At 47.2% G+C, this 10,009-nt stretch overlaps 1 protein-coding gene across 3 annotated transcripts in view; it reads right to left on the bottom strand.

The window, feature by feature from the left end:
* The window catches only part of PIBF1 (progesterone immunomodulatory binding factor 1), a 194,286-nt gene that overhangs the window by 167,190 nt on the left and 17,087 nt on the right, over positions 1 to 10,009 (bottom strand). The window lies entirely within an intron of this gene.

Below are 10,009 nucleotides of genomic sequence, written 5' to 3'. Positions count from 1 at the left end.
TTTCCCTTTGCAGACTATTTCACAAACTAAACAGATGTCAGAAAGCACTCAGCTATACAGATATTCAACTTAAAGTTTACCTGTTTTTAAATTAGTTGTTTGGTGTGCCTAATTTTCTTCTAGTATTTTCCAATCTGCAGTTTTCACATTTTTATAGAGCTTGCAGACAGAAAGGACCAAAAGATCAAGGCCAGTCTTCTGTATCACAGGGCAAAGGTATTCCACTTGTGCAACACAAGGTAGCGCTACACTGGGATATACTATAACAACTCCTGTTATAAAAGCAATAGAGCCATCTTGGTGTGATGCTGCAAACAGATAATAGGCTCTTTTCTCATTCTAACATAGTGGTTAGAGTCAAGGCACAGCTCACTAGACTCAAGGCACCTCTTGAAAAATGCCAGCTCTTAGTTTTTCTGACTACAGAAAAATAATGGTGCAATTGTTTTGTTGCAAAGAACCCAGAAGACCACAACAGGTCAGAATGCTTAGGATTCCTAAATTAAAACTCTCTGTTTATCCCGAAAATGATATTTACACTCTAAACAGTGCTAACATTGTACGACAGTCCAAAACACCCTTGAAAACATCTCAAGACACCCTAGGGTGCCATGGCACCTGGCTGGGAATAACTGATCTAGCATATGTGCTTCTGGATTAGAAGCTAGAACATACAGAGCTAGCATAGGGTGTCAGCACAATGCAACCTTGCATAGTAGAGACATAACCTAAATTTCAGAACCAATTGATCCTGTAGTGAGGCTACTAATATATGCTCAGCTAAAGCATCTTCCAGGCCATTCTATCCAGCCTGCGAGGCCCCTCCAAAAAACAATTATTATTGACCTGTGGCTGCCCGACTGAAAGTCAGCAGGAGATGCAGGCTTTCAGAGGTTGTGCACCACTGAACTGGACAGGCTCTGTGCCTCCACCTCTGTGGGGCTCCTGCCACTACAGCTGGGAACCCCATGTGGAGGCACTGAGCATGACACCGCACAACTGGACATATGGTGAGTGAGGAAGGGAGCTCCCACCTGCAGTGCCAGGAACCCCACATGCTGGCACAGAGCCCTCCCAGCCCAATGGTAGACATGTGTGTAGGCCCCTCTGCCACAACCCCCCTCCCCCATGGTGCACAACCCCCACCGGCAGCAGTGGGAGTAGGCCCTTGGGGCAAACATGACCTGTGGCAGGCAGAGCCCCCCAAATTTGTGTGTGTGTATGGGAATGTGTGGGCTTAGTGAGAAGGTGTGCGGGAGATTGTGGGGGGTGTGACAGTGTGTGTGGATGGGTATGGAGCTTGTGGGGGGGGGCTCCCGAACCCGCATTGTACACAGGCTCCATCAACAGCAGCAGCAGCAGGCCCTCAGGGCACTCATGGGCCACAGCAGGTAAAACGCCCCAGCAGCACGTGACTCCAGCTGAGTTCCAGGAGCAGCATGTGGCAGCATGGAGCTGGCCTGGATCACTGGTGTGTGCTTTCGGACCACACCAGCCTAGGTCTGTGCCACCATGTGGTGCTCCTGGCACTGCAGGCATGAACTGCATGCCCTGGGGCCAGGCCAGGCCAGTTCTATGCCTCCATGTAGGGCTTCTTGCACTCCAGTGGGGACCCTCACGTGGAAGCAGAGCCAGCCCACCAGTGCACACTCCTAGCTGCAGTACCAGGAGCCCCACATGGTGGCATGAAGCCTACCCGGCTCAATAGCATACAGACTGGGAGCTGCGAGAAGTTGCTAGCAATCAGGCTGGGCAGGCTCCATGCCACCACATGTGGCTTTGCACTGGAGTGCTGGAATCCCTACACAGAAGAATAGAGCTGGCCTGGCCTGGCCTATTGGCACGCAGCTCCTGCCTTCAGTGCTGGAAAGCCCCATGTGCTGGCATGAAGCTCACCGAGTCTGGTCTGAAGACACACACCAGCAGGCTGGGCTGGCTCGGCACCTTCATGTACAGCCCCAGGGACGCAGCCGGAGCCAAGTGCTGCGGGGGGGCTCTCCCTGCCACAGGTCATGTTTGCCCCAAGGGCCTACTCCCACTGCTGCCGGTGGGGGTTGTGCACCATGGGGGAGGGGGTTGTGGCAGGGGGGCCTACACACCCACCCACAAACCCCACCCCCACACCTACTCACAAACCCCTACACCGACCCACACACACTACCACACCCAGATCCCCCCAGAAACCCCACATACCCCCCACTACAATACCCAAGACTACCACACAAGCCCCATATCCACCCACACTCCCACAGACCCCCCACACACACCTCAACCACTCTCCGCAAACCCCACACCCCTTCACAAACCCCCACAAACCCTACACACATCCCCCACACCCACCCCACAACATACCTCCTACCCACTTCGCCCACAAACCTCACCCTCCACAACCCCTCTCCAGACCCCCCACAAACCCCCCACACTGAGACCCCCACAAACCCCACACTCACTCACACATACCCCCACACCCACCAACAGACACCCCTACATTCATCCAAAAACCCCACACCCCCCTAAACCCCACACCACACACCCCCACAAACCTGACACCCCTTCACAACCCCCCCCACAAATCCGACACACATACTCACCCACCCCTCCAATCACACCCCACACACAATATACAAGAGTAAGACTTTATTTTGAGCTATTATGCAATTACTTCTATATACACTATGCAAATGTAAGTAAATCAGGACAAAAAATAATTTTTGAAATAAAATTAAAATAGGTCATAGTAGATGTTTTATTTTTAGTATATGACTTGGTTTTTTTTCCGGTTCCAAGATGGCAATCCCCTCCACCCAAAAGGAGCAGTCCTGGGTGCAAGGAGAGGGACATCCAGGGGCAAAGGTCAGGGGTTGGGGTAGGACTTTGCGTCCCAAGATGGTCATCAGGGAGGCAGGGCACCTGTCAAGGGACAGGACTACTCTTGCAGCCATCAGCAGTTCACCGAAAGCCATTAAGCAGCCCTCCTCCTGAAATTATTGCCCACTCCTAATGGGTACCCACTTGATGGGCACCCTGGTCCACTTCAGAAGTGGCACAAAAGCCAGCAGCTAGGTTACAGATGTACAGGGGGAGCGGAAGAACAGTAAGTCTGGAAGAAAGCAAGGGTGCAGATATGAGTTGGTTGAGGATTCTTGACTAGGACATTAAACTTGGTGGCTCAGTCTAGGCATTGTAAGAAACAAAATTTCTTTAAAGGTTGGGGCTTCCCTTAGAATGTTCAGTTACTGAAGTCAAGATGAGCTCTTTGAAGTAACTAGACTAGCCATCAATCCTGTGGCACTATCAAGATTCATCCAGTGCTGTTTGAAGAGATGTATTTGAATATTGAAGGCCAGGATTCATTGCAATGACTTCAGTTCATCTAATTTAAAGTCCTACTGAATTGATTTTTGTAATCATTAAAAAATTTCATTCCACTGACAATAGTCACCGTGAATTAACCAAGTCAAGCAGTTGATAAATCTGACCTGCAGGTAGGCCAAGTGTTAAATTTTTTTCCCAGAAAAGTCCAGCCTTTCCAGGTAAATCTGTAAGTATAAATATAAATTGACCAAGATGCTTATGTTTTTTGAAGAAAGCATCCAGCACTAAAGAGCTCATAACAAGAAGACTATAAAAATACTCAATGGTTTTCACTAGTTTTTGATACTATCAACCTGCTCTTTGGGGGTAAAGTGAAGGGTGGTGTGTCCAGAAGTCCCTGGGCAAATCAAAGTTGCTTTCATTCATGACCAAACACCTATAAGAAATGATGTAATATGTCCAATGTTTTTTATGCAGCCTTTCTTTTAAAGGGATTTCCAATGTATCTGTTATCCTTTGGAGAAAGTTTAAATGGCTTTCAAGTTCTCTGTACTGAAAGACACAGAAGGATTACCAGGTTTATCCGCAGATGAGAAATAGTTAGAGTTAAAGGATCAGAAAACTGATTCTCTTTATCGTACTTCTTAACTCAAGTCTTTGTGAAATGCTTCCTGAGAATCAGGTTGTAGGTTTGGTTGTTATATTCTTGCAGACCACCTGGCAGGAAAAAAAAAAACTTTATTCTGAAGAGAAGCTTGCTGTACAAAAAAGCATTAGTAATGAGGCTGAAGATTAAAATCCTAGAAAGCCAGTACAGCTAGGATTGCACACTAAAAGTTTATGGTACATGTGGGTGGCTGGAGGGGAGGAGTAAATTCCATTACTCATGGTCTTCCAAAACTAATCCTTCTGAGAAGAAAAGCAGAACTTCCTAATACCCTTTTATCAAGATCTCTCTCTTAGACTTACTCAGGTGAGAAGCAATTCTAGAAAAGTAGTTGAAAGAGAAATATAAAGGAAAGGAGTGAGCTTTTTGCAAAGAAGCTGCTGATCCCTGTAAAGTTGAAGGGAGCCAAGTCAGAAATTGGTGCCAAGAAAGTTGGGTTCTGCAAAATCTTCATCATTAATACTAAAGCTTCAGTATCAAGAGTAAATTTTAAGCAATTGAGCAAAGACATATATCAAACATCAGAAATCCGGAATGCAGTATTCACTACCAAAGTTAACTGCCCCAATGATAGAGGATCTGCTACTATATCAATCACTATGGAGTGGGGACGGTCACCAAAGACAATTTTCTCACAGTATGATACTAGAGTTTCTGAAATCAAGGTAGAAAGGTATGACAGAGGTAGAAGCAGAGACTCAGACTGACCACTGTGCAGTTAGTAGTGCAGGAGAATAGTCAGTGGTCAGCTTTGGCAAACAGAGCTGGCATTACATCAGAAGACAGTCTTAACCAATGCCAGGGATAATAAGCAGCAGATACAGAGTCTTAGAGCAGTACTCTTTTCTACCATGGTTGGCCAGAGCAACTGACTATCCCTATGTGATCTATGCCATAGACTCATTAGGCTTTGATTACATACTTAACTGGGTAATCCTAAGTAGCAACAAGAGACAATAGTGATGTAAGGTTGTACAGAACAATGCTGTTTGGTTTTGGTGACAAGAATGAATCAAATGGCAAAAAGGGATTTTCCATCCTCAAATAAGATCCAAAAAACATGAAACATGCATGTGCAACCCCAGACACTGCTGAAAAAACAAATACAACTTTACACACGTTCACTTAGGATGGATCCATGTGGACACAAACTTAAAGGGAAGATATTACCTGCAGGCAGTTACAGACAAGTTACTGCCTGTCCCAAGAGTAAGGCAGATTTTTGTGGGGTTTTTTAAGAGATAAAAACAAGGTTCTTCCAGACTGAAGAGCTAGCTGCTAAGGTTTTTTTCCCCCTTGTTTTAAAATGACTATAGTGACATATGCTTCACTTACAAAACTAAAATTTATAATTCGAGACTAGGTGCAGTAGAACAGATGCTCATAACAAGCTCAACAGCATTAAGAGGAACTGAATGAGCTATGTTGTTCTAAAAATTATATTTCATAACCAAGAAAGAGGAAATCCCTTTCCCCTCCTCTCTCTAAACTCCAAATGTCACATTAAATTAAGTCTCAGCCACAACAGGTTATCACAATATCTTCTGGAGTCCATGAACGCTGAATGTCACTGGTTGCCTTTCCAGAGGAATGTCTACATTAGGGGTCAGCAACCTAGTCTATGGAGCTGGGGGGGGCTTCGGAAGCATCCCATCAGTGGGGGCAAGGGAGGCTGCACACCTAACAACAGGGAGAAGCAGAAGTGGTAGAAGTGGCAAGGTCTTAACACCAGCCTGTCCTGGACCCAAGCTGGGTCATTCCAGCCCACAGCATGAAAAAGTTGCTGATCGCTGGTCGATGCAGCAATGAGACTCTTACAGTTTTTGGCAACAAGAGGTTGAAACAACACTTGACTTTTTCAATCTCACTGCAGATGGTTGCTTTGTGATTGATTTAAAAGTGTCAGGATGATTTCAACACAGTCATCAAAACTTGCATTTCCCAGTTTTCAGAACCATTCACATAAATTTAAAAAAACCTGCTGGTTTATTTCAGTGAAAGTCACTGTGCAGCCTTCATGTTTCACTTTAAATAGAAGTGCCTTATTAGAGAGCTCTGGTCTTTAGGTGTTCCCTGCTCTTTCTTGACGAGACTGACCTTCTCCTGAACTTCTACTTAATTCCCTGCAGCGTCTTGTGCCTCATATTACAGGTTGTTTTCAATTTATTGTATCTGAATTTACCCAAATGTGGGTGACTATTTATCGAGCCAGACAGACAAGTGCAATACCCCTACTATTAACAGTTTATACACTCACATACTAGTTCCTTTCTCTTCCTGGGGAAACGGAAATAAATAACAAACTTTGGAATGGTTTATAAAGGAGGTAAAACAATACAATTGCCTTAACACTCAAATCATTTCATATTCTTTTGCAACACAGGAAAAAGAAATATTCAGAATAAAAGATAACTGATCCTCAAAAAGAGAACACACTCCAGACATCTGTAACGTAATAGGTAACACTGTTGGAAACAAGGTAAAATGGGACTTGAAAGGGGATTTAAACATTGGAAAAGGTGCATAGGACAGGGGACTTGTGTAAACACTCTGGGAATTCATACAATGCAGATAAGTCTACATGGAGATAGTATAAATGATCAGGAAAGAACTTGAGAAGTAGATCTAACTAGGAACACCATCAACATGAAACTCAGTACAGAACACTAACTAGGAGTATGTGTGACACAGGCCTTGAATCTAGTAACACGGTTACATTTGATGTGTTATTTGATGGTGAATCAGAGAAAAGATTCAGAAAAGGCTATCCTGTAGTAAGCACATAAAGAAAACTTTAGCAACTGCATTTTGCATGGACTGAACTATAGCCAATGTGATGTAACATGATGTAGCTGTAACAACGTAGATGCAACATACCAGGTCCATGGTGAGGTTATACAACACAACTCTGAAGCCTATTCTTGTGCAGGATGCTACACCCTTTATTTAACCACTGACGAAGTTAACTATACTATGCAGAGGAAGAGGGAGCTTATAAAAACATGTTTGAATAACGTACCCCAAGAATATAAAGAATATATATTCCTGAAACATTCTTCCATCACTAGACTGGAACATTTGGACTTGTACCCCACAGCAAAAGATGTCAGAGAAGTCCTGTTCCTTGATTCATCTCACCTTCCAAAAGGTTACAAAGGTAGGCAAGGTTCTTTTGGTAGATGTGATATCTTTTATTAGACCAAATGAGTAGTTGGACAAAAGTTTTTTGCAAGCTTTCAGGTGCAATCACCTTTCTTCAGGCACAAGAAGTCTCTGTTGTTCTGAGACTCCAAGGAATGAGAGAAGCTGTGAGGTCACACCTCTCGCAAGACAATCACCTTAAATTATTTGGTATCGTTGGAGTGATCCTGTAGCTGGGATGGTCCAGAAATTATGCGACCAACTGCATGGCTGGATTCAAGTTAGATAAGCTTTCAAATGCAAGCTGGCTCATACCTGAAGTGATTCACATTCAAAACCTTGCCTAAATCTATCCCAAACCATGCAGTTAGTCCAATAAAAAGTATCATCTGCAAAAATCCTTGCCTCTGAAATTATCTGGCATTCATTCTCACCATCTAGTCCAGTTATAATTTAAATTGCATTGTGTATATTGGATATGGGCAATAAAACACAAACTACCCCGATTCAACTGGAATCAATGGAAAAGCAAAATAGATTTAATCTCTGGGACTATTAGCTAACAACAGGCAGAGACTGCCATCATGTGGATAAGGGGAACAGAGCCATACAAGTTAAAACTTACACAATTTATACCTTTTTATGATCTCAACACAGTTATCGAAACTAACATTTCCCAGTTTTCAGAATCATTCACCTGAAGCTGATGCTGAATTGTTTCAGAACTATTACTGACATTATCGGCAATTAGCCTTTTTTTGGCTGGTGTCCCTGATAAATGCTGTGTGCACACATGAGGCCAGGAACACAGCCCAGCAGCTTGGATGGGGGGAATGGGGTGGGAGGGGCATATTGAGGCCCCCCCAGTGAGGGAGGGAGTGGGGCTGGGGCGGGTGTTGCCTAGCCAGGGCGGGATGCAGAACGGAGCTGAAGGCAGATCATCTGAGGGGGTGCAGGGTGGGTGGAGCAGCTCCTGTCACTGTGCGCACCCCCCAAGAAGCATGGGAGGGCACATGACCCCTTGATTTGTGCACAGGGTGAAGGCGGGCTGCTTGCTGTGGACTTGGGGGCTGCCGAGCTTCTTCCTGGATGGTCCAAGGTTGCGCTCAAGGTGAGCAGGGTGAGTCGGCAGTGCTGGGAGGAGGAACTATAGGGGTGGCTACAGTCAGCCCAAAATTCACTGTAGCCCCCCTGTAGCCACCCCTCCCAACATCACCACCTCCCGCACCACCCCTGCCCATACTGAGTGCAGCTCTGGCCCAGACCCTCGCTGGGAAGAGGCTGAAGCAGCCCCCAGCCTTAGCCCACAGTGAGCAGCCCACCCTCACCCCATGCACAAATCCAGGGGGCATATGCCACCCCTCCCAAGGGTGCACGCAGTGGCAGGAACCACCTCCCTCCCACCAGATGAGCTGCCCACAGCTCCATCCCGTGTCATGCCCTACCCCGGCTGGGAAGCACGTGCCCCTTCCCCAGGCTGCCAGGCTGCATATTGGGTATCAGATCAGTATTGGCCGATATGGCTGGTTAATAATCAGCCATCGGTATCAGCCAAAAAATTCATGATCAGTACACCCGTAATTACTTTTATTTAAAAATGATAAATGTGGTGGTAAGTAGCAGATTGGTTCAACATACTATGCAACAACTTTCAACTTCTGATTTTAGTACAAGTGAAAAAAATTTAATTACTTCCACTATTATCTAGTTCCATTTGTCTTCACCAGTGCTCAACCTCTTGGCCCCATCGACCAGATAAGCTGTGTGGGGCCTATCTGTGGGCTTGATTGGGCTGTGGGGCTTGACACTACTCCCCCTCCCCCCACTCGTGCACCAGGATTGGGCCCTGAGGGCCTGGCAGCACCCGACTCAACCCCGGTGTGCTGGGGCCCAGAACTACCCACTGTGTGTCCCGGGATTGGGTCCGACACTGCCCACTTCTGGCTCTCTACACTGGGATTAGGCCCTGGGACCCAACATTGCCCCCACCCGGCCTTCCATGTTTGAATCAAGTACACAGGGCCAGGGGTTCCCCATGGGTCTAGAGAACTGGCATCAGGAAAGTGGTGGTGCTACCCCAACCACTAACTTTCCAGACACATGAGTCACGGGGTTTATTTACAAGAAAGAGCGAGAAAGAGAAAGAAAGAAAGACTTTTGACTTTTAAGAGGCATTTATTCCAGGGAGGGTGACAAATCGGGGCCAGTAAGGAGTATGTACAGGTTGGCCCGAACACCTGGGCCTCACGGACATGGTCCTGGGCTCACGGCCTGCAAGGCCTGCCTGTACACTCTAGATTAAAAAAACCATAGCAAGCCAAAGGACTATTTACATATTTACATTTCTGCCAGCGGGGACACCCATGGGGGGCAGGGGTTGACCCGCATGAAGCAAAGTCTAAGGCCTCGGCCCGCTGGACGCGTGTCTGCAGCTTGAGCAGCCGGAGGTGTTACAGGGCGAGGAGCAGGCGCCCCGCCTCGACTCGGCAGAGCGCCCCCTCGAGGGCCCAGCGTTCCTCGAAGGTGGGCACCGTCCACCGCAGGACCGCGTGCTCAAACTCGAGCGAGAGGCGGGCAGGGCTGGAGGGCGTCGACCAGCCCGGTCCCAGCGAGCCGGTTTCGCCAGCTCTTCAGGGTGGCCATCTTGGCCTGGCCCAGCAGGAAGTTGGCCAGGCTGACCATGGCTTGCTCCGTCGCCCGGTAGGGGAAGGAGTGGATGTAGACGTCCTCGGAGAAGTCCTGGCCCAGCGGCCGAAGCAGCGCGCCCAGGGTGGCAAAGAGTGGCTGCAGCCAGATGCAGTCTAGGAACGTGTGGAAAATGTCCTCGTCCGGCACCCCCGGGAAGAAGGGGCAGGCCGCCGAGGCCGCCGGGTCCAGGGGCGGAAC

Source organism: Alligator sinensis, unplaced genomic scaffold, assembly GCF_000455745.1.
Source record: "Alligator sinensis unplaced genomic scaffold, ASM45574v1 scaffold241_1, whole genome shotgun sequence".
In the NCBI taxonomy this organism is placed as follows: Eukaryota; Metazoa; Chordata; order Crocodylia; family Alligatoridae; genus Alligator; species Alligator sinensis.
This window is presented reverse-complemented; position numbering and strand designations above follow the sequence as displayed.